Source organism: Hordeum vulgare, chromosome 1H (assembly GCF_904849725.1).
Source record: "Hordeum vulgare subsp. vulgare chromosome 1H, MorexV3_pseudomolecules_assembly, whole genome shotgun sequence".
NCBI classification, from domain to species: Eukaryota; Viridiplantae; Streptophyta; class Magnoliopsida; order Poales; family Poaceae; genus Hordeum; species Hordeum vulgare.
Genome location: NC_058518.1, coordinates 125333974 through 125359780, shown reverse-complemented (window position 1 = coordinate 125359780; position 25807 = coordinate 125333974).

Genomic DNA, 25807 nt, shown 5'->3' with positions numbered 1-25807 from the left:
TCGCTACGAGTGAGAAAGTATCATCATAGTCAACTCTTTGAACTTGTCGGAAATAACTTTGCGACAAGTTGAGCTTTCTTAATGGTGACTTTTCACCATCATCACCTGTCTTCCTTTTAAAGATCCATATTTACTTAATAGTCTTACGACCATCAAGTAGTTCTTCCAAAGTCTACACTTTGCTTTTATACACGGATCTTCTCTCGAATTTCATGGCCTCCAGCCATTTCCCGGAATCCGGGCCCACCATCGCTTCTCCATAGCTCGTAGGTTCATTGTTGTTCAACAACATGACCTCCAAGACAGGGTTACCGTACCAATCTGTAGTAGTACGCGACCTTGTCGACCTACGAGGTTTGTAATAACTTGATCCGAAGCTTAATGATCACTATCATCAATTTCCACTTCAATTGGCATAGGCGCCACAGGAACAACTTCCTGCGGCCTGCTACACACTGGTTGAAGTGACGGTTCAATAACCTCATCAAGTTCCACTACCCTCCTACTCAATTCTTTCGATAGAAACTTTTCCTCGAGAAAGTACCCGTTTCTAGAATCAAACACTTTGCTTCCAGATCTGAGATAGGAGGTATACCCAACTGTTTTGGGTATCCGATGAAGATGCATTTATCCGCTTTGGGTTCGAGCTTATCATGCCAAAACTTTTCCACATAAGCATCGCAGCCCCAAAATTTTAAGAAACGACAGCTTAGGTTTCTTCAAACCATATTTCATTTGGTGTCATCTCAACGGAAATACGTGTTGCCCTATTTAAAGTGAATGCGGTTGTCTCTAATGGACAACCCATAAACGATAGTGATAATTCGATAAGAGACATCGTAGTATGCACCATATCAAATAGGGCGCGGCTATGACGTTCGGACACACCATCACATTATGGTGTTCCAAGTGGCATGAGTTGCAAAACAATTTCCACATTGTCTTAACTGTGTACCAAACTTGCAACTCAGATATTCATCTTTATGATCATATCGTAGACATTTTATCCTCTTGTCATCACGATCTTCATTCTGAAATAGCTTGAACTTTTCAATATTTCTGACTTGTGATTCATCAAGCAAATACTCATGTATCTACTCAAATCTTCACTGAAGTAAGTACATAACGATAACCACTGTGTGCCTCAGCACTCATTGGACTGCATACATCAAAATGTATTACTTCCAACAAGTTAGTTTCTTGTTCCATCTCACTGGAAAACGAGGCCTTCAGTCATCTTGCCCATGTGGTATGATTTGCATGTCTCCAGTGATTCAAAAATCAAGTGAGTCCAAACGATCCATCTGCATGGAGTTTCTTCATGCGTTTATACCAATATGACTCAAGTGGCAGTGCCACAAGTAAGTGGTTCTATCATTACTACTTTATATCTTTTGGCATCAATATTATGGACATGTGTATCACTATGATCGAGATTCAATAAACCATTCATTTTAGGTGCAAGACCATTGAAGGTATTATTCAAACAAACAGAGTAACCATTATTCTCTTTAAATGAATAACCGTATTGCGATAAACACAATCTAATCATGTCTATGCTCAACGCAAACACTAAATAACAATTATTTAGGTTTCACACTAATCCCGATGGTAGAGGGAGCGTGCGGTGTTTGATCACATCAACCTTGGAAACACTTCCAACACATATCGTCACCTCGCCTTTAGCTAGTCTCCGTTTATTCCGTAGCTTTTATTTCGAGTTACTAACACTTAGCAATCGAACTAGTCTCTAATACCCTGGTTCTACTAGGAGTACTAGTAAAGTACACATCAATATCACGTATATCCAATATACTTTTGTCGACTTTGCCAACCTTCTCATCTACCAAGCATCTAAGGTAGTTCCTCTTCAGTAACCGTTCCCCTCATTACAGAAGCACTTAGTCTCAGGTTTGGGTTCAACCTTGGGCCTCTTCACTATAACATCAACTGGTTTGCGGTTTAATGAAGTATCCTTTCATGCCCTTGCCCTTCTTAAAACAAGCGGTTTTACAAACAATCAACAATTGATGCTCCTTTTTGATTTCTACTTTCGTGCTATCAAACATTGCAAATAGCTCAAGGATCATCATATCTATCCTTGATATGTTATAGTTCATCACGAAGCTCTAGTAGCTTGGTGGCAGTGACTTTGAAGAACTATGCCAATCACTATCTTATCTGCAAGATCAACTCCCACTCGATTCAAGCGATTGTAGCACCCAGACAATCTGAGCACATGCTCAATGATTGAGCTTTTCTCCCCGACTTTGTAGGCAAAGAATCATGTCGAAGGTATATATCATACCTCTCAACACGGGCACGAGCCTGAAATCCTAATTTCATCTCTTGTAACATCTCATATGTCTCGTGACGTTCATAACGTCTTTGGCGCCTTACTTCTAAGTCGTTTAAGCATTACACACTGAACTATCATGTATTCATCAAAAACGTGTATGTCAGATGTTCGCAACATCTACAAATGATGCTCTGGGTTTAGCACACTGAGAGGTGCATTAGGGACATAAGCCTTCTGTGCAGCAATGAGGACAATCCTCGGTTTACGTATCCAGTCCGCTTAATTGCTACTATCATATTTCAACTAAATTTTCTCTAGGAACATATCAAAACAGTAGAGCTACAACCCAAGCTACAACATAATTAGCAAAGACATTTGGAATATGTTCATGATAATTGAGTTTAGCTAATCATATTACTAATAAACTCCCACTCAAAATAGACATCCCTCTAGTCATTCGAGTGGCGCATGATCCAAATCCACTAACTCAAGTCCGGTCATCACGTGAGTTCAGTATAGTTTCAGTGGTGAACATCTCCATGTTGATCATATCAACTATATGATTCATGCTCGACCTTTCGGTATCTTGTGTTCCGAGGCCATGTATGTACATGCTAGGCTCGTCAAATTAACCCGAGAGTTCCGCGTATGCAACTGTTTTGCACCAGTTGTATGTGAACGTTGAGTCTATCACATCCGATCATCACGTGGTGTCTCGAAACGACGAACTATCACAAGAGTGCACAGTCGGGGAGAACACAATTTTATCTTGAAATTTTAGTGCGGGATCACCTTATAATGCTACCGTCGTTCTAAGGAAAATAAGGTGCATAAAAGGATTAACATCACATGCAAATCATAAGTGACATGATATGGCCATAATCTTGTGCTTCTTGATCTCCATCACCAAAGCACCGACTTGATCTTCATCGTCACCGCTGCCACACCATGATCCCCATCATCATGATCTCCATCATTGTGCCGCCATCGAGGTTGTCGTGCTAACTATGCTATTACTACTAAAGCTACTACCTAGCAATATAGTAAACACATATGCAAGCACAAACATTAGTTTAAAGACAACCTATGGCTCCTGTCGGTTGTCGTAGCATCGACGTGCAAGTCGATATTTAACTATTACAACATGATCATCTCATACATCCAATATATCATATCATGTCTTTGGCCATATCACATCACATGCATACCGTGCAAAAACAAGTTAGACGTCCTCTAATTTGTTGTTGCATGTTTTACGTGGCTGCTATGGGTATCTAGTATAATCGCATCTTACTTATGCAAAGCCACAACGGTGATATGCAAATTGCTATTTAACCTTCTCCAAGGACCGCCTCGGTCAAATACGATTCAACTAAAGTTTAAGAAACACACATCCGCGAGTCATCTTTATGCAACAAGTTGCATGTCAGTCGATGAAATCAGTCTCTCGTAAGCGTACGAGTAAGGTTGGTCTGGGCTGCTTCAATCCAACAATACCGCCGAATCAAGAAAAGACTAAGACGGAAGCAAATTGAACATCAACGCCCACAAACTCTTTTGTGTTCTACTCGAGATTTCATCTACGCATGACCCTAGCTCATGATGCCACTGTTGGGGAACGTCGCATGGGAAAAAAATTCCTACGCACACACAATACCTAACCATGGTGATGATCATCTACGAGAGGGGAGAGTGAATCTACATACCCTTGTAGATCGCTAAGCGGAAGCGAATCTAACGCGGTTGATGTAGTGGAACATCTTCGCGGTCCAAATCGCAGCCTGTCCCGCGATCTCATCACGATCCGTCCCGCGATCCCATCACGATCCATCCCGATCTATTGCCGAACAGACGGCACCTCCGCGTTCAGCACACGTACAACTCGATGACGATCCCCCCCTTCTTGATCCAGCAAGAGGGGAGGATCGGGAAATTAGTTCTCTAGCACATCGGCATGGTGGTGGTGGTGGTGAACTAATGCAGCAGGGCTTCGCCTAAGCACCGCCGGTTTAGAGTAGAGGAGAAACCGATCTAGATGAAGTAGAGGGAGCACGTGGCAATTAGGGTTAGGCCTCACATCTAAAACCTCTAGTATATATAGGAGGAGGAGAGGAGAGGAGGCAGCCTTGGCCTCCAATCCAAGGAGGTTTGGCCGAACCACTAGGGAGGAATCCACCTCCCACAAGGGAGGTGGAATCCTATTAGGACTCCTTCCTAATTTGGCCTTTTTGCCTTTTTTCCTTTATCCTTTTCGCATGGGCCCTTGAGAGAGACTTAGGCCAGCCCACCAAGGCCTGATCCACCTCCTCTCATAGCCCATGAGCCTCTTGGGTCGTCACACCCCTCCCGATGGTCCCCCGGCACCCTCCCGGCACTCCCGGTACACTACTGATGAGCTCGAAACTTTTTTGGTGACCAAAACAGGACTTCCTATATATAGCAATCTTTACCTCTGGACCATTTCGTAGATCCTTGTGATGTCCGGGATCTCATACGGGACTCCAAACAACTTTCGGTTACCAACACCTATAACTCAACTATTCTAAAACATCGCTGAACCTTAAGTGTGCAGACCATGCGGGTTCGAGAACTATGCAGACATGACCTGAGACATTCTCCGGTCAATAACCAATAGCGGGACCTGGATGTCCATATTGGATCCTACATATTCTACAAAGATCTCTATCGGTTGAACCTCTATGTCAAGGATTCAGTTAATCCCGTATGTTGTTCAGTTTGTCATTCGGTATGTTACTTGCTCGAGATTCGATCATTGGTATCTCCATACCTAGTTAAATCTCGTTACCGGCAAGTCTCTTTACTCGTTCCGTAATACAAGATCCCGTAACTAACTCCTTAGTCACATTGCTTTCAAGGCTTGTTGTGATGTTATATTACCGACTGGGCCCCGAGATACCTCTCCGTCACACGGAGTGACAAATCCCAGTCTTGATCCATGCCAACCCAACAGAATCCTTTGGAGATACCAGTAGGGCACCTTTATAGTCACCCAGTAACGTTGCAATGTTTGATACACACAAGGTATTCCTCCGGTGTCCGGGAGTTGCATGATCTCATGGTCATAGGAACAGATACATTGACATGCAGAAAAATAGTAGCAATAAACTGACACGATCATATGCTACGTTTATAGTTTGGGTCTTGTCCAGGACATCATTCTCCTAATGATGTGATCCCGTTATCAAGTTACAACACTTGTCTATGGCCAGGAAACCTTGACCATCGTTGATCAACGAGCTAGTCAACTAGAGGCTCACTATTGACAGTGTGTTGTCTATGTATCCACACATGTATTTGAGTTTCCAATCAATACAATTCCAGCATTGATAATAAACTATTATCATGAATAAGGAAATATAATAATAACCAATTTATTATTGCCTCTAGGGCATATTTCCAACACGCATCAGCCTCCATGGCAGCATAGTGTATGGTGAGGAAGGCAAGCATGCCAAGCAGTGCAAGGAGCATGAGTTTCGTGGTTTTGTCACGATAGATGTCCTAGTGTAAGGACTTAGTCGTGAGGCCATCGCTGCTAAGTGGTGGCTTGAACGGGGGTTGATCGGAATTGAGAAGAGGCACGTTTTACCAAGGTTTGGCCCCTCGGATGGAGGTAAAAGCCTCCGTCCTGCTTGATTATATTGATCATCATGGTCTCGATTACCAGGGTGCAATATTGTTGCCTCTATCTCGAGACCTATCACATCTATTCGAGACTTGTGTGTCTAAAACCTCCTCTATATTCCCCCCTCCATTGGGGTGCTTTGCCCTTCCTTATATAAGTTAAAGGGGCGGCTAACATGTAGAGTCCTAGTAGAATTAGGACATAATCTATTCTGGCTTCTTATCGCGGGCTTCTTACCGCGGGTGACTTATCGCAACCTTCTTATCTTGGGCTTCTGTCACATCCCTAACCCTTAAGCAAGTTAGTCTTGTGCTCATGTCTTCTTTGCATTTGCATCTAAGAAGTTTCAACAAAAACAACAAAGTGGCAAAGGAAAAACTCAAAACCCTAGCCACTATTTCAATTAAAGAAAATCTCAAACTAGTTCAAATCAATGAACCCAAAATGGCCTCAAGAAATGTTCAAACTTTCTGATAAATCATGAAAGTAAATGAGCATTGGAGAAAACTATTTTCTTGACACCTTAAGCATTTTTAAATTAATACAAAAGCCACTGGTTTCAAACTTTAAATTTGAAATCATAATCTATAACTTTCCAAAAATGTTGAAAACTTTGGAAATGGTTGGGAATGTTATAACAATATTTCAGGAGGTCTAAAATAGTTTTTACTTTTTGTTTTGGAGCTGAAATAATTAGCACAACAATTTTTAGCAAAACAGAAAAAGAAAAACAGAAAAAAATGGGAAACCCTTACCTGTCGCCTAGCCTGGCCCGGCCCATCTCCCTCGCTCGTCCCCTCCCTCACGCCAGTAGGCAGCAGGAGGTGGCCGCCGCCTCCTCCGGCGCGGCCACGCACCTGTGCGCCTGCCTGGCCGCCACCTCGCGCTGGCAAGGCCGGGGATAAGCCCCCTGAGGCATCCCCTATCCATTCCCCGCACCGTTCTTCCCTCCTCCCGGATCTCTTCCTCCTCCTTGCTGCCGCCATTGGAGCCGAGCTCAAGCTCGAGCAGCAGCACCTCTAGCCATGGGATCCCGCCTCCGAGTAGTTTGTTAGCTCCGGCTCGTCGCCCTGGTCATCTCTGCAGAAGCCGTAGCTTCCCCAAGCTCTGCATCGCCCCCAACGCCGTCGTCTTCCACCTCCGGCCGCCGGGCCTCTCCCGTCGATTCGCTCCCTCCGGCGCATCCCCGAGCCCCTCTTCAGCACCATCGGAACCGCCGTGAGCTCGTCGTCGTTTCCCCTCTCACCCCACGCTCTCCCGTGCATCGTATCCTAGTTTCCCACCAAGGCCGAGAACTCCTCGCCGCCGGCCATGTCGTCGCCGTCGCTGTGGTGTCTGATCCACACGCTCGAGCTAGGATTCGAGCTCCTGGAGCCTCCAGGAGCGTGTCGAGCCCTCCAGCTGCCCTCCCCGTGCCCTAGAGCCGTCTCTCATAGAAGGCCGAGCTTCGGCCGCCGCTCCGGCTCGTCGCCGGCGCCTCTCCCGACGACCCTAGCCTCACCTGATACTCCTGCCAGATCGGCCACTTCGCGAGTGTGCCGTAGCTGCAAACCGCGTGCGTTTTGGTGCTGTGCAGCGCCGTTTAGGTCGTCTCCGGCGAGCCCTCCGCCGCAGGCCTGGTCGCCGGCGACCACCCTCCGGTTGGGGTCGACGTGGCAAAGCTAACCCAGCAGCTCAGGACTTGATCACTCGCTGACAAGTGGGCCCAAGGCCAAGTCAAACCCCAATTAGGGGCTGGTCAGCGCGGGATTAGTCCCAGAGAGGCTGACCAGTGGGGCCCCCCTGTCAGGTTTGACCTGAACAGGTCGGCTGACCTGCTGACGTCAGTCTGACGCAATAATTAGAATTTCCAGTATAAAACTAATTCCAGGAAATTGCTAAAACTTGTAAAAATCATAGAAATTAATCTGTAACTCCAATGAAAATAATTTATATATGAAAAAGTATCAGAAAAATTCAAGGATTTTGATTAAGCTATTTTAAACTATGTTTGAAAAAGTTACAGAACCCAAAATTGTGGAATAAGGAATAATTCAATTCTTATAATCACTTTTTAAATGGAATTTGCAAAAATATTCAAATTTCATTATATATACAATGTTCACCACTGTCCTAATTATACCATAACATGACATTTCATGCATGTTAACATCAAGTTGATCTGAGCATCAGGTCGAATCAATTAAATCGGTATCCGAGAATACCCCGTTTGAATTGCTATTCGAATGTGATTCAAATCAACTCTAAACCTAATACATGTTGAAAATAATAACTTATCACCTTGCATTCTCATGCCATGCTCATGCATCATTTTGATTGCATATGATTGTTATTGAATGTTGCCATTTATTTCGGTAGGCTCCGCACACCCGGATTCCACCGAATATCCGTGTGACGGATATCGTTCCTCCTCTGAGCAAAAAAGGCAAGCAACCCTTTTGATCATCCCGATAATTCCCATGTTCTTGCTCCTGCACTTATTTATTGCATTAGGATCAAATGCTTCAACTGCTTTTGCCACGATAGTTGAACCCACTTCCTTTGCATGACCTAACCTTGTCACAGTAAATAGCCGAACCTTGCAACCTAGCATACCTGTTAGTTGCTTGAGCTATGATGTGCCTTATCCTGCTATGCATGCTATGCTTAGAGTTGTGTATGGTCTGTCATCTGGGAGATGAACAGAATTGTGGAATGTGTTTGGTGAGCAAAGGTTGTGTGTTGAACTTGATTTGGTAAAGGTACCGGTGAAAGGCTGTGTAGGAGTACATGGCGGGTTGTTTCATTGGAACCGTCCTTAGGAACTGAGTTCCGTGTATGTAATCCAAGACTAGATACTACCACATGCTGGGCCCTGAAATATGACCCCGCTCGGCCTATTAATCGCGTAGTACTCGGTCCAGGAGTTGCAAGTAGTTTCTGGTGTTTATAGTAATGCTGGAGGCCATGCATGGTGCTGACCTGAGAGGTGGGCCGTGATGCGGTAGGCAGTGGCACGGTGTACCAAGTGGCACCCGGATGGTGGGCTTGGGAACCCTGGGCACATCGTTTGAGGCCGTGGTGGAAACCTCGGCCGGACTTCCGTACGGGTTACTCTCACATAGGCGATAAACCTGGACTAGGTACTAGTGTGGTTAACGGTCGTGGCCGACTCCCTCGCTGGGCTTCCGCTTGAAGGTTGCCGAGGTGCATGACGTGCACATGGCGATAAGTGGCAAGAGCGTGTGTGACGAAGTACACCCTTGCAGGGTTATGATCTATTCGAATAGCCGCGTCCGCGGATATGGACTACTTGGAGACATATGTTTTTCATAGATAACTTCAATGGCTACTCATAAAATTGCCAAGATAAGCGTGAGTGTCGTGGACGGCATTTCCGTACGGAGACGGAATGATTCCACGATAGTGTATTGTTGTGGTGTTAGTGGACTCGTGTGCGGGAAATCAAGTTGTCAAAATTATTTAAAAATGCAAGTTGTCTAGCCACGAGTCAAATGCTGGCTTTCCGCATGAAACTCCACATTACCTTTTGATACCTTGCATGAGTAGTTAGTTCTCCTAAAGTCTTACTGAGTACCTTCGTACTCATGTTTGCTTAATAAATGTTGCAGAGGTTGCTAATGACCCTAATGGAGGGTTCTTCGTAGACATCGACGACGACGAGTAGCTGGTGTCCCAGCTACGATCTGGCCCTACGTCGGCTCTGTAGTATAGTCACGCCATGTGCCTTCTAGTTGCCCTGTCTGTACTCAGACAGTTTAAACTCTTCCGCTGGCTTGTAACTGAATGACTGTTATTATGGGTCATGAGACCCTTAATGTGTAATATTATGTGTGTGGCTCTTCCGAGCCTCTTATATAAAGCTTGTATGTTTATGGTTATGTTGTGATGCCATCGATGTATCTATACATATCGGTATGCCATGCGTACGTGTGTCTTACTTGATATGTATGGGGTTCGAATACCTAGTCGTGAACTTTAGTAGCACTCCTTACAAGGAAATGCCCCTTTGTGATCCAACGAGCGTTGGTAGTTCGCTACTGCTCCGGACACATTGGTTGACCGGCATGTGTCCTTCTTAGCGGCTGTGTCTGTCCCCTTTGGGGAAATGTCACGCGACGTAATGGAGTCCTTGTAGCTTGCTACGACTCGTCTACGTTCGCTGATGACCGACACCTGCTTTGTTGGGTCATGTATGCCTGTCCTTGTGCGATACTGCCACTTTGGTTTATGACTAGACATGTCGATCCGGGTTCTTTGACATTGGAATGCTAGCAACACTATTGCATACGTGAGTCAAAAGACGCAAACGGTCCCGGCTAAGGTAAGGCTACAGCCGTGGAGTTAACCGTGCGTGAGACCGCAAAGAGATGCGATGTGTTACAGGCTGGATTCTTATGGCTTAGGATCGGGGCCCCGACAGCTTCTTATCATAGGCTTCTCATCTTGGGCTTTGTATCGCTGGGAGTTATCTTCCGAGCGACTTAAGGCCAGAGATGACTTAATGTCACGGAGGCTTAAGTCGAGAGATGACTTAACATCAGGGCGGCTTAAGTCCAGAGACGACTTAACGCCAGGGCGGCTTAAGTCAGGGAGATGACTTAACGTGAGGGCAACTTAAGTCCAGAGATGACTTAATGTCAGGGTGGCTTAACCCCTGAGATGACTTAAGTCTCAGGGCGGCTTAAGCCCAGTGATGACTTAAGTCAAGAGATGACTTAAGTCTCATGAGCCGGGTCGTGGTTGTGGGGAATATCCCTAACATTAGCCCCTGGGTTAGCTTTGAGTTTATTCATGTTAAGCTCCTGAAATATGAACAGTTTTAGTCAATTGATCAGTTCCTGAAAAGTCCGAGTCTCTATCATATCAACATGTTGATGTTGGTTCCAAGCAAAACAAGAACCGTTATGATATTTTGAGATGTCTTCAAATGCATTGTCTTAACAAAAAAGGAAAATTTCTGTGATGTTGAGCGAACTTTCAATGCTTCATATTTTGATAAAAAATCCATACGATGTTGAGCTGACTTGCCTCGACATCTTGGAGGTGATAATCTTTGCAAATTTCTTCACCTAAAATATGAGACCTAGTTCGCACAAAACAGAGAATTTGAAGGTGTTCCCCCTCACGTGTTGCCCCCAAGTCTTGAGTGGAACAAAGTGATAGTTGAAGATTTGTTAAATATAAATGTTGCATCTTTTGGAGAAAACCTATTTGTCCAGCCAACTCTCCAGCCATAAACTTAATGTTTTGCACTTTCACACGTGTAGCCCCCAAGGTCTTCAATTTGGACCGTATGATCCGGGTAAACAACTGAATGATGTAGCCTCTAAGTACCGTGTCGTTTGCCTGCAGCGACCTGGGACTTATATGTACTTCATTGAAAATAACATCATATGATGCAACCACCAAGCTTTGGGTCACTTTTAATATAGTGGATTAAGACTTGTGTACTTTGATTTTTTGACATGAGCAATTGGTTGCCCCCAAGGGTGGCTCATCATTATGTGATGGGTTGGGTCTTTAATGGGAATAGTTAAAAATGACCATGCATTAGCCCCCAATTGTCTTGGTGCAGGCTTGCAGTGATATGTGACTTTCATACTTGATGTAATCTTGATTTGAATAATGTAGCCCCCAAGTGTTGAGTCGTGTGCCTACGACGACTCAAAACTCTTTCTACCATTGTAGAAAAAAGTCATATCCACCGTCTGGATGATGTTGATGAATGCATTGGATATCAATGTTGAACCATATTCCTTGTTGTAAGTTGGTGTTTTTGGATTTTGGAAATAATAGCCATTCGTTTGAAATGGCTTTGAAAACCTCAATCCTTTAACACTTGTTATGATAAGCATGATGAAAATCCAGCCATGTTGTCCATGAAAGATTTGTTTCTTCTTGCAGAGTTACAATGTAAGTTGGTTTGGAAACGAGCTCCTACAACATAAAGAAATATATATGTATATATGATGCCTTGTATGACGATGCTATGAGGATGCGATGTATGATAATGTATGTGTTTGATACCAAAGTATAAAAATCTCGGCTTTCGAGGCTCGACATAAGACCGACTTTCGAGGCTCGAGTCTTGCTTCATTGAAGTTGGCCTTATAGCCTTGGTTTATCCTCGCTTTGTGTAGGCCGACTCTCACGTGACTTGAGCCGCCATTTTAACTTTAACAAGTTTAGGGTCATAAATATTGACATGTTAAGAGTATGGTGGGTAACTTTTTTGAAGTAGCATCAAGCAAACACGCAGGTTTAACCTATATATTGTTGCTTTGTTTGCCGGATTAAGAGGGTGAGAAAGCTAAACTCGATGAGTTGGAAGCCCCCAAGTAACCGATGTATTGTGGCGTTATTGCCGGGTCAAGAGGGTGAGAAAGCTAAACTCGGTGAGTTGGAAGCCCCCAAGTGACCAATGTATTGTGGCGTTTTTGTCAGGTCGAGAGGGTGAGAAAGCTAAACTCGATGAGTTGGAACCCCCCAAGTGACCAATGTATTGTGGCATTTTTATTGGGTCAAGAGTGTGAGAAAGATAAACTCGGTCAGTTGGAAGCCCCCAAGTCACCAATGATCAAGATTGAATAGGATACCCATGTTTAGACTGTGCATCATGGCGACCAGTCTTCTTCAGTAACCTTACTTTTCGCCCATAAGGAAGGATACCTATGCTTGAACTGCACATCGTGGCATCTAGTTCTCTTTGGCAACATTCAATTTTTTACCAATACGGCAGGATACCCATGTTTGAACTGCGCATCATGGCCGCAAGTTCTCTTTGGCAACCTTTAATTTTTCGCCAATATGGCAGGATACCCATGTTTGAACTATGCATCATGGTAGCAAGTTCTCTTTCACAACCTTTATTTTTCTGAATAACTGGAACTTTTATCATAAGCCAGAATTTTTCTGAATATGTCGGAACCTTTGTCATAAGCAGGACTTTTTGTGAAGAAGCTGAAACTCTTTGTCGACTCGGAATCTTTTTGGCGAATCGGTATTTTTGGCGACTCGAAATTTTTTCGTAGAATCGGAATTTCCGATGACTCGGAATTTTTCATCGATTCAGAATTTTTGACGACTCAGAATTTTTTCGTCGAGTCACAATTTTCAACAAAAGCCGGATTTTGAGCCACACTTTTCTTGAACCAGATTTTTCTTGAACCATATTCCTTTGAGGCGGATATCTATTGAGCCGGATTTTGAGTCACAATTTTTCTTGTGCCAGATTTTTCTTGAGCCAGGTTCCTTTAAGGTGGATATCTGTTGAGATGGATTTTGAGCCAGAATTTTTCTTGAACCAGATTATTGTGGAGCCAATTCCTTTGAGCCAGATTTTGAGCCAGACTTTTTCTTGAGCTAGATTCCCTTGAGCTTGATATCTCTTGAGCTGAATTTTGAGCAAGAAATTTTCTTGAGCCAGTTTCCTTTGAGCTGGATATATCTTGAGCCCGATTTTGAGCCATAATTTTTCTTTGAGCCGGAGTTTGAGCCATAATTTTTCTTTGAGTCAGATTTTGAGACAGAATTTTTTTGATGTAGATCTTTCCGCGCCGGCTCTTCGTCATCTGGCCAACCATGAGTTTCTCGATCCCTCATATCCCACAAGTATAGGGGACCGTGCGTAGCCTTTTCAATAAGTAAGAGTGTCGAACCCAACGAGGAGCTAAAGGTGGGATAAATATTCTCTCAAGTTCTATCAACCATTGACACAACTCTATGCACACTAAACGTTTTGCAATATCTAGGAGATAAAACTAGAGTGACAATACGGGTATGAGAGAAAGCTTTGCAAGATAATAAATACAAGAAAGTAAATGTTAGTGCTACAGTGATAAAATATACTAAGTAACCATAAACTAACAGTACCATGAGTGCGGAAAAGTGGTGGTAATTGTGGGGGAATTGTCCATGATCAAATAGTAAAATTCAAGGTTGATATTCCTCTTTTATGTGGCAGAGGCAAAGCTAACAAGCTCTCACTATCCAATGATTGCAAGTACTTATGATTGGGACTCGAGCAAACATCCGTAAATACTAGAAGATACATTAAGGTAAAAATACCCAACAATAGCATTAAGATCAAAAGGTCCTCTTTATTCCATATGCTTTGATCACTAGATTCAGGCTCATGTTTCTGTCACTCAAGCAGCCCACCCTATAGCTTTCTGCACATACTACAAACCCTATGATGTGATCCATGCGCGCATAAACATATGATGGGCACCATAGGACTGTAACAAATTCAATATATAGCTCAAACCATCCATGGAGATTCAACAATCAATCATATGACAAAAGGGAACTACACAAACATGACATAGATGCAATAGATCATTTGCAAATAATTTATATCATCAAACACAATGTTTGCATAGGGGATTACATAGATTTGTGGGAGAGTGGACCACTGAAGCGATGGAGGAGATGACGATGGAGGTGTTGGTGATGGCGGCATCATGGCGGAGAGGATGGAGAGGGGGCAACACGTGAGGTGCAGGGCGGCGCCGGCGGCTGTCTGCGGCGCAGGGGGCTCCTCCTGCGCCGGCCGGCCATCATGTCTTCTTGGTGTTGTAGATGAGACCTCCCCCATAGAGATGAGGCCATGGGGGAGGCAAAATTCGTGGCTTTTGGTGGCTGCCCAGAAATCAGGGTTTTCCTCTCCTTATATGAGCTGGGACGATCATCCTTGGCACTCCGATGGATGCCCCTTTGAGCCAAGGGCTCTTGGGCACCTGTAGAACCTTCCTAGGGACCCTCTCAGCTCTAATGAGGTCCCAAAGTCGTGGCTTGGCAGAATCCATCAAATATGGTAAGAGTTGGACTCAATCACGTCACCGATTCCCGTAATCAGATATTTGTCCTCTAGTAAAATGGGCTTTACTAGAGCATCCGTACTACAAATGAGCCTAATTTTATGTCTAGAACTATTATCATAAAATTTCCACCACTTTTGTCTTCTCTGAGGTTTCCGTTTGAGGCCGTCTTTGACCCGTAACCTGGCAATCTTTAAAAAGAGTTTTCAAACATATTTCTGGAAAGTCCCAATTCGACTCCAACAAGGTTTCCTCTTCTATTTTTGATAGTTCCTACACATACAAGTGTAAAAGAAGAACATTGTGCACGTTTCCAACTATTAATAGGTTAGTCCAAATAAATCATAAAATTAATAAAAAAAATTATCAAAAGCATAAAAGTAGCATGCAAGCATCAAAAATTATAGATACGTTATGGACGTATCAACATCCCCAAGCTTAGTTCCTACTGGTCCTCGAGTAGGTGAAACGATAAAAACAAAATAATTTTTGAGGTGACATGTTACCAACATAAGCTTGATCATCATATTTGTAAAAGCATCTGTAAGCTGAGATCATAGCACTCTAAACATAGGCATGATAGATATAATTCTTAACAATGAAACTTAGCAACCATGTTGTAACATGAAAGGTAACACAAACAAAAGATCATGAATAATAATGCACTTGAAAGTTATACATTTGTTTCGAGCATAAAAAAAACATAGCAAAGTGGTATTTCGCTTGTCCTTAAGAGTTGGGCAAAACATAAATGACAGGATACCTTCAAAATTCAAGTGGATGACTAGAACAAATAATTTGAGAGCAAGTAATAACACATCATGAATCAATCAATAATAAATTTTAGGACTATGCAAATTACACTCGAAATTGGTGCATAAAGTTAGAATATGAAGACTCACCATAAAAGTAAAAGAAAGGCCCTTCGCAGAGGGAAGCAGGGATTACTCATGTGCTAGAGCTTTTAGAGATTTTTGAAATCAATAAGATTGTAAAACAAGCTTTTGGGAGGTGCATAATTCGTCAATGAATGCTAGAAGATAGCCCAATACTTCTAATGATGGACAAGTATTGAGGAACGACTCCCAAAGTGGGGACGATTACATCCCATTAGTCTCCTTTGTTTATCACTATTCTGATTTTTCGTGAACAAAGCGTGAATGAGGTTTTGTTTGTTGCTATTATCTTTTACGAGTTGGGCGCACTCATGCCAATCCCTCCTCATATTAGGGGTTCGAAGATTAGACATGCAAACCCAAGATAAAGCTTGTCCAGTATGAGAAGATCATGAATTATCTACTACTTCCTCATGAGCTAAAATAGAGGCAGAAAGCAGCAATAATTTTGAAAGTTTTAAAGGTAGCACATGAGAAATTCACTTGGAGTGTCGGTTAAATACCACATGTAGGTAGGTATGGTGGACACATTTGGCAAACTTTGGTTTTTGGGAGTTGGATGCACGAGTAGAGCACATACTCACTACAGGTGAAGGCTAGCAAAAGACTGAGAGCGACAAATTAAGAGCGCAATAATGGCCATAATCACGCATAGCAAAAAAAACATTATTAATCAAAGCATAAATGGTATTACAAGTCAAAAACTAAATGATCATAGAGGCTATAAGTGACTGGTTTGTAGTCATAACATGGTGTGAGCATGCGCCAAGTCAACCCAAATGAAGTAGTAAAGGAGAATACCACAATATTATGCTTCAATATGATAAAAACGACACATGATTCTTTCAACGACACATTAAGCACTCTCGACTATTTGAGACAAGTCATGCTACATCAATAACTACTAAGCATATAACTAAGATAGTATCTAACATGACATGTTAAAGTCTAAGCCACCGTCTAAACAAGCTTCCTATTGCACCACTATAAGCATGAAATATTTTAATCTTCTCCAACACCAATCAACTTTCTTGGAAAAACTCTCATAGATAATATTAATTAAATACCAGAGAGATAATCATATATAACTGAAGCAAACTAACAAGCTCTAAACAAAATATGAGTGGAAAACAAGAGCTAAACGCAGTAGTAGCAAAAAGTGAACACTCAGAGAACAATAAGAGTGAAAACTAGAGTGTTCTAAGCAATTAAAACGGAGTGTGTCCCTCTCCAAACTAATATGATGGTATACAACCATTTATTACATCAAAGAAAACTAAACGAACTAAGAAGTAAAGAGCAGGACGCTCCAAGCATAGCACATAACATATGAAGTGATAAAAATCTAGCATGGAGAAGGACGAACTGGTGATTGTTGATGCAGAAGGGGATGCACGGGGCATTCGCAAGCTTAGACGCTTGAGTATACTTGAATATTTATTGGGGGTGCATGGGGGCATCCCCAAGCTTGAGCGCTTGACACTCCTGGATCTTCTTTCATCATCTTCCATCGCATACTTGAAAACTCCCTTCATAAAATAAAATAAGATGATTAGAGTGGTTAGTCCCATAATAAAATAATTTATTCTCTACTGGAAACAAAGATTTTCAGGAAGAGCTACTGTTTATCAAGATTTCCAAAAGGTTTTTGCAAAGAAAAAGCAAGCTTAAGATTTGCAAAACAATGAAAACGAAAAAGAGGGCAGAATGTGGGAAAAATAGACTAGCAGGTAATAAATAATTTTTTCGGGGCACTTCCGCAACTGAAATCAAAAAACTCAGAACAGACGCGAGAAAGTCAATTATATAGAGCATACTTTCAGAACAATTCGGAACAAAAAGATTATCTGGTGATTTTTGGCGAATTTTTTCGTCAAGAAGATAGAATCTGTTTATGCACAGCATGTCACAACTTTTGAACTTTCTTGTAATCGGAGGCTAAAACTTGGCACAAAATGAAATAAAAAAGATAAGAAAAGGTTGATACAGAGGTAATAACTTCCAAGACTCAAAGAAAACAAAATAAAATGAAAGAAAACAACATGAAAACATAAGGAAAACAAAGTGGGTTGCCTCCCACAAGCGCTTTTCTTTAACGCCTTTTAGTTAGGCATGGAAAAAGGAGGGATGCCTTGGGCGTCACCAAGCTTTGATGATTGAATATACTTGAATACTTCATTCAGGTGCACTTGGGAGTCCCCAATATTGAGCTTTTCTCTTCTCATTCATCTCGTATCACCATCTCCATTGGATCCTAAATACTACATACACATAAAACTTGACAAAAACTCATTATTATGGTTAGTACTCATTAAATAAAATTCACTCATGTTCAAGCATTGACAAGTTTCATAATATTTACTCAACATTAGATACTGTATATACTAAGGTGTTCATGATTTCCGTTGTCCGTTGAAAAACTAATGAAACTAGTAACACCAAATATAATATTGAATAAACTAAGAAATCTGTCAAAACCGAACACTTTGTAAAGATGACACTCAACGAGATAGTTAGGTAGCTCAAATCAAAAAAATGAAAACTAATGAAAGACAGATCATAATCTCAGGTTTATGCGCAAAAAATGTCACATCAAAATACTATTCTAAGATTTATCATGATTTTTTACAGTGAAGCATAGGAAATCTGTCTAAATAGAACAATCAGTAAATATCAAATTATTAGACCTATCTACGCACCTCAAATCAGAAAAGTCAAAACTAATGAAAGTAACGTAATAAAGAGTAATTTGCACTCAAGAAATTTCATATCAAGATAATGTTCTGGTGATTTTAAAAAATTTCTACGATGAAGCACGGAAATCTGTTTCTAGGCAGCAAAGTGGCAAACTTGCATCATAAACAAACTAGAAGTTATCTATACATTTTATTTTTATGGTACAGAGGAATATGTACAATATATACAAAATATATACAAGTTTTTAACTAAAAAGATTCCATGGAAAGAATTGTTTTGGTTTCATAGGCATGAACACAAGTGTTCAAGGTCGACCCCCACTTAACCATTACTCATCTTTCCAATCACTTTCCTTTTTGAAAACGTTTTTAGATAACAAGTACAACTAAATTTTTTTGTAACTCGCATTCCCTTTCCATATAAAGATATAGAAAAACTTAAAACTGAAAGTAAAACTACTTAGAGACAAAGCAAACAAGTGTACACAAGAACATTCACCCCGCGCTAATACTCCCCGGCAACGGCGCCATAAAAGGTCTTGATATCCCACAAGTATAGGGGATCGTGTGTAGCCTTTTCGGTAAGTAAGAGTGTCAAATCCAACGAGGAGCTAAAGGTGGGATAAATATTCTCTCAAGTTCTATCAACCATTGACACAACTCTACGCACACTAAACGTTTTGCAATATCTAGGAGATAAAACTAGAGGGGAAATACAGGTATGAGAGAAAGCTTTGCAAGATAATAAATAAAAGAAAGTAAACATTAGTGCTGCAGTGATAAAATATACTAAGTAACCATAAACTAACAGTACCATGAGTGGTGGTAATTGTGGTGGAATTGTCCATGATCAAATAGTCAAATTCAAGGTTGATATTCCTCTTTTATGTGGGAGAGGCAAAGCTAAGAAGATCTCACTATCCAATGATTGCAACTACTTATGATTGGAACTCTAGCAAACATACGTAAATACTATAATATACATTAAGGTAAAAATACCCAACCATAGCATTAAGATCAAAAGGTCCTCTTTATCCCATATGCTTTGATCACTAGATTTGTGCTCATGTTGTGTCACTCAAGCAGCCCACCCTCTAGCTTTCTCCACATACTACAAACCGTATGATGTGATCCATGCATGTATAAACATATGATGAGCACCATAGGACTGTAAAAAATTCAATATATAGCTCAAACCATTCATGGAGATTCAACAATCAATCATATGACAAAAGGGAACTACACAAACATGACATAGATGCGGTAGATCGTTTGCAAATAATTAATAACATAAAACACAATGTTTACATAGGGGATTACAGTGATTTTTGGGAGAGTGGACCACTATAGCTATGGAGGAGATGATGATAGAGGTGTTGGTGAAGGGAGCATCACGGCGGAAAGGATGGAGAAGGGGAAGCACGTGACATGCACGGCGGTGCCGGGGGCCGTCAGCGGCATAGGGGGCTCCTCCTGCGCCGGCCGACCATCATGGGGGAGCGCCGCCCCTTAGATCCCTTCCTACATGGCTTCTTTGTGCTATAGATGAGTCCTCCCCCATGGAGATGAGGCCATGGGGAGGCAAAATTCGTGGCTTTTGGTGGCTGCCCATAAATTAGGGTTTTCCTCTCCTTATATGAGCTGGGGCGATCATCGTTGGCACTCTGATGGATTTCCCTTTGATCCAAGGGCTCTTGGGCACCTGTAGAACCTTCCTAGGGACCCCTCTCAGCCCCAATGAGGTCCCAAAGTCGTGGCTTAGCCGAATCCATCAAATATGGTAAGAGTTGGACTCAATCACGTCACCGATTCCCGTAATGCCGTAATCAGATATTTTTCCTCCAGGAAAACGAGCTTTACTAGAGCGTCCGAACTACAAATGAGCCCAATTTCATCTCTATAATTATCATCATAAAATTACCCACACTTTTGTCTTTTGCGAGGTTTCCGCTTGAGGCCGTCTTCGACCCGTAACATGGGAATCATTAAAAAGAGTTTTCAAATTTTTTTTAGGAAAGTCCCAATTCGACTCCAACAAAGTTTCCTCTTCTATTTTTGATAGTTCCTACACATAAAAGTGTAAAACAAGAAGATTGTGCATTTTTGTAACTATTAATTGGTTAGTCCAAATAAATCATCAAAAATTATAGATACATTTTGGACGTATCTATCCCCGTGAGTGCTCCCTCCAAGAACATAATACCACCATGCGCTAGCCCCACGGTGGGCGTCAACTGTCGTGGTTTTGTCACGACACATGTCCTAGTGTGAGGACTTAGCCGTGAAGACATCGCTGCTAAGTGGTTGCTTGAATGGTGTTGATCAGAATTGAGAATACGCGAGTTTTATCCAGGTTCAGCCCCTCAGATGGAGGTAAAATCTTATGTCCTGCTTAGTTTATGTTGAACATCATGGTCTCGATTAGAAGGGCACAATATTGTTGCCTGTATCTCGAGAGCTATCAAAACATGTGTTCGAGACTTGTCTGTCTAAAACCTTGTCTATCTTCCCCTCTCTCTTTGTGTACCCTGCCCCTCCATATATAAGTTAAAGGGGCGGCTTACATCTAGAGTCCTAGTAGGATTAGGACCCAATCTATTCTATCTTCTTATCGCGGGCTTCTTACCATGGGTGACTTATCACGGCCTTCTTATCTTGGGCTTCTTATCAAGGGATTCTCTTGGACTTCTTATCTTCGGGTCTCATCTTTGGGAATTATATTCCAAACGACTTAATCCCAGATATGACTTAACGTCAGGGCAGCTTAAGTCGAGAGATGACTTAACATTAGGGCGGCTTAAGTCCAGAGATGACTTAACGCCAGGGCATCTTAAGTCGAGAAATGGCATAAGGTTAGGGCGGCTTAAGTCCAGAGATGACTTAACGTCAGGGCGATTTCAGCCCAGAGATAACTTAAGTCTGAGGGCGGCTTAAACCAAGAGATGACTTAAGTCTTAGGGCGGCTTAAGCCCACAGATGACTTACCTCTCAGGGTGGCTTAAGCCCGGAGATGACTTAAGTATCATGAGTCGGGTCTTGGTCATGGGGAATATCCCCAACAATGAGTGCACCATCAGCCACTGCCATGGGGTTTGGTTCATACCAATGGATGTCATAGTGGCGGTGTGGTTGCAAAGGCTGAGGAAGATCCTCTGGTGCTATGAGGATGATATCGGACGAGGGGTGGCTGGGGCAGCACGTGGAGGGTTCCAAAGAGCTCTTGACCCAGAGTATTCACTGATGGGGAGGGTTTTGAAGAGCAGGGATGGATCAAAAGTTATTTTCCTTGGTTGTGAGTAGGGTCAATTTTTGATTGACCTAGCTTTTGTTGATGTTCTTTCTCTATAAGCACGAGTCTCACACTTTCTCAGGAATAACATGAATTTTTATAATAAGTAAGTGCTACCTCTTGAGCTTGCATTGGTTTTTTCCCTTGAAGAGGAAAGGGTGATGCAACACAGTAGCACTAAGTATTTCCCTCAGTTTGAGAACCAAGGTATCAATCCAGTAAGAGTATCAAGACGAAGCGCCAATGTACCTGTGCAAAAAGAGCAAACTTGCACCCAATGCTACAAAGGGGTTGTCAATCCCTTCACGATTGATTGCAAGGTGAGATGTGAAGGCGGAAAGTGCAACGAAGTAAAAGTGTAGGGCTGAAAATATGATGTGAAGTAGACCCGGGGGCCATTGTGTTCACTAGAGGCTTCTCTCAAGATAGCAAATATTACGGTGGGTGACCGAATTACTGTCAAGCAACTGATAGAACCGCGCAAAGTCATGACGATATCTAAGGCAATGATCATAGATATAGGCATGACGTCCGAGACAAGTAGACCCATACTTTCTGCATCTACTACTATTACTCCACACATCGACCGCTATCCAGCATGCATCTAGTATATTGAGTTCATGACGAACAGAGTAACGCCTTAAGCAATATGACATGATGTAGAGGGATAAATTCATGCAATAGATATAAACCCCATCTTTTGACCCTTGATGGCAACAACATGATGCGTGCCTCCCTACCCCTTCTATGACTGGGTGAGGTCACCGGACGGTATGAACCCAAAACCAAGCACTTCTCCCATTGCAAGAATCATAAATCAAGTTGGCCAAACAAAACCCACAACTTGAAGCGAATTACAAGGATGTGAAATCATGCATATGAGAGATCATAATAAACTCAAATAAGATTCATAGATAATCTGATGATAAATACACAATTCATCGGATCTCCACAAACACACTGCAAAAGAAGATTACATTGGATAGATCTCCATGAAGATCATGGAGAACTTTGTATTGAAGATCCAAGAGAGAGAAGAAGCCATCTAGCTACTAGCTATGGACGTGAAGGTCTATGGTGAACTACTCACGCATCATCAGAGAGGTAATTGTGTTGATGAAGAAGCCCTCTGTATCCGAATCCCCCTCCGGAAGCTTGCGGATCTTGCGGAGACAGAAGCTTGCGGCGGCGGAAAAGTATTTTCGTGGATCTCTCCCGTGGTTTTTGATTTTTTAGGGATTTATAGGCGGAAGAATTAGGGAAGAGGAGCCCCAGGGGGCCACAAGCCCCCCTGGCCGCGCCTAGGGGGCTTGTGGCCTCCCCTGGTGCCCTCTTCCTTGGTTCTCAATCTTCCTGCGTATCTTCTATTCCAGAAAAAATCTTTTCGGAGGTTTTATTCTGCTGGGACTCGGTTTAATATTCTCCTGTGGAAAGGGTCAAAGCACGGAAAAAACAGGAACTGGCACATGGCACTGAGTTAATAAATTAGTCCCAAAAAAATATAAAAGGCATACAAAACATCCAAAGTTTGACAAGATAATAGCATGGAACCAACGAAAATTATAGATACGTTGGAGACGTATCAAGCATCCCCAAGCTTAACTCCTGCTCGTCCTCGAGTAGGGAAGTGATAAAGACTGAATTTTTGATGTGGAATGCTACCTAGCTTATTTGTCCTTTGTAACTTCTTTCATGTGACATGAATGTTCAGATCCGTAATATTCAAATCAATAATTTTCTATTGACATGAAAACAATAATATTTCAAGCAAACTAGCAAGGTAATCATGAACTTTCGAAATAACAAGGCCAAAGAAAATTATCCCTACAAAATCATATAGTCTGGCTATGCTCGATCATCCCCACACAACTAATTTAAATCATGCACAACCCTGGTATTGGCCAAGTAATTATTTTTGAACTCTTACTTTCTCAAACCTTTTTCAACTCCCACGCAATACATGAGCGTGAGCCATGGATATAGCACTATAGGTGGAATAGAGTGTGGTGGAGGTTGTGAGAGAAGAAGGAGGAGATGGTCACATCAACTCGGCATATAAAAGGGCTATGGAGATGCCCATCAATAGATATCAATGTGAAAGAGTAGGGATTACCATGCAATGGATGCACTTAGAGCTATAAGTATGTGAAAGCTCAAAACGAGGACTAGTGGGCGTGCATCCAACTTGCTTGCCCACGAAGACCTAGGGCAATTTTGAGGAAGCCCATCATTGAAATATACAAGTCAATTATATAATGAAGATTCCCACTAGCATAAGGTGGTGACAACACAAGAGATGCTCAATCATGAAGAACATGGTGCTATTATGAAGCACAAGTGTGGAAAAGATAGTAGCATTGTCCCTTCTCTCTTTTTCTCTCTCCTCTTTTTTGTTTGGGCTCTTTGGCCTCTTTCCATATATTTTTTGTGGGCAACTTTGGCCTCTTTTTTTTATTTCCTCACATGGGACAATGCTCTAATAATGATGATCATCACACTTTTATTTACTCACAGCTCAATGCTTAGAACAATGATGACTCTATAGGAAATGCCTCCGGCAGTGTACCGAGATGTGCAACGATCTAGCTTGGCGTATGATGTTGAAACATCTCGCTAGCTATCTTATGATCATGCAATGGCAATATGAAAGTTACGGCACATGTCATGAGACGGAACGGTGGGAGTTGCATGGCAATATATCTCGGAATGGCTATGAAAAGGCCATGATAGGTAGGTATGGTGGCTGTTTTGAGGAAGATCTATGGTGGTTTTGTGTACCGGTGAAAGTTGCGTGGCACTAGAGAGGCTAGCAATGGTGGAAGGTGAAAGTGCATATCTACCATGGACTCACATTAGTCATGAAGAACTCACATACTTATTGCGAAAGTTTTTATTAGTAATCGAAACAAAATGCTAAACACATACTCCTAGGGGAAGGGTTGGTAGGTGTTAACCATCGCGCGATCCCGACCGCAACACAAAGGATGACAATCAATAAATTAATTATGCTCCGACTTCCTAACATAGCGGTTCACCATACGTGCATGTTACGGGAATCACTAACTTCAACACAAGTATTTCTAGATTCACAACACCCTACTAACATAACTCTTAATATTACCAAATCCATGTCTCAAAACTAACTGAGAGGAATCAAACTTATCTTTCTAATCAATACACAAGATTATGTAAGTTTCATTGTATCCTCTTTGGGCGCCTATCATCTTTGGGACTACTTTCATAGCACAAGCCAACTACCAAGTTACTCAGAGAGAGCACTCTCAAAAAGATATAAGTGAAGATCGAGAGTTATTATTTCTCCAAAATATGACACCTCCGTGCTCTAAAAGATCTAAGTGAAGCACATAGAGCAAAGTTATCTAGCTCAAAAGATACAAGTGAAGCACATGTGAGCTAAATTGCCGAACTCAAAAGATATAAGCGAAGCTCAACGAGCATTCTAGCAAATTCACGATGAGTGCATGTCTCTCTCAAAAGGTGTGCAGCAAGGATGATTGTGACACAACAAAAAGAAAAGACTCCTATAATACACGACGCTCCAAGCAAAACACATATCATGTGGTGAATAAAAATATAGCTCCAAGTAATGTTACAGATGGATTGAAGACGAAAGAGGGGATGCCTTCCCGGGGCATCCCCAAGCTTAGGCTTTTTGGTGTCCTTGAATTTGTCTTGGGATGCCTTGGGAATCCCCAAGCTTGAGCTCTTTACACTCTTTATCCCTTTGTCCATGAAAACATCACCCAAAACTTGAAAACTTCACAACACAAAACTTAAACAGAAACTCGTGATATCATTAGCACAAGAAAAGAAACTACCACCTCTTGAGGTACTATAGAAAACTCGATTTCTATTTATATTGGTGTTAGGTTACTGTATTCTCACTTTTCTATGGCTAGTACCCCCCGATACTATCCATAGTTTCATCAAAATAAGCAATCAACACAAAAAAAAAACAGAATCTGTCAAAAACAGACCAGTGTGTAGCAATCTGTATACTTCGTATACTTCTAGTATCTCAAAAACTCGGAACAATTACGACAGTTTGGGAAATTGGCATATCAACCAGCATAAAAAAGAATCAACTCAAAATCTCTTTCTGGATAAAAAAGAAAAATAATTTCGTGAGAGAAAAGTT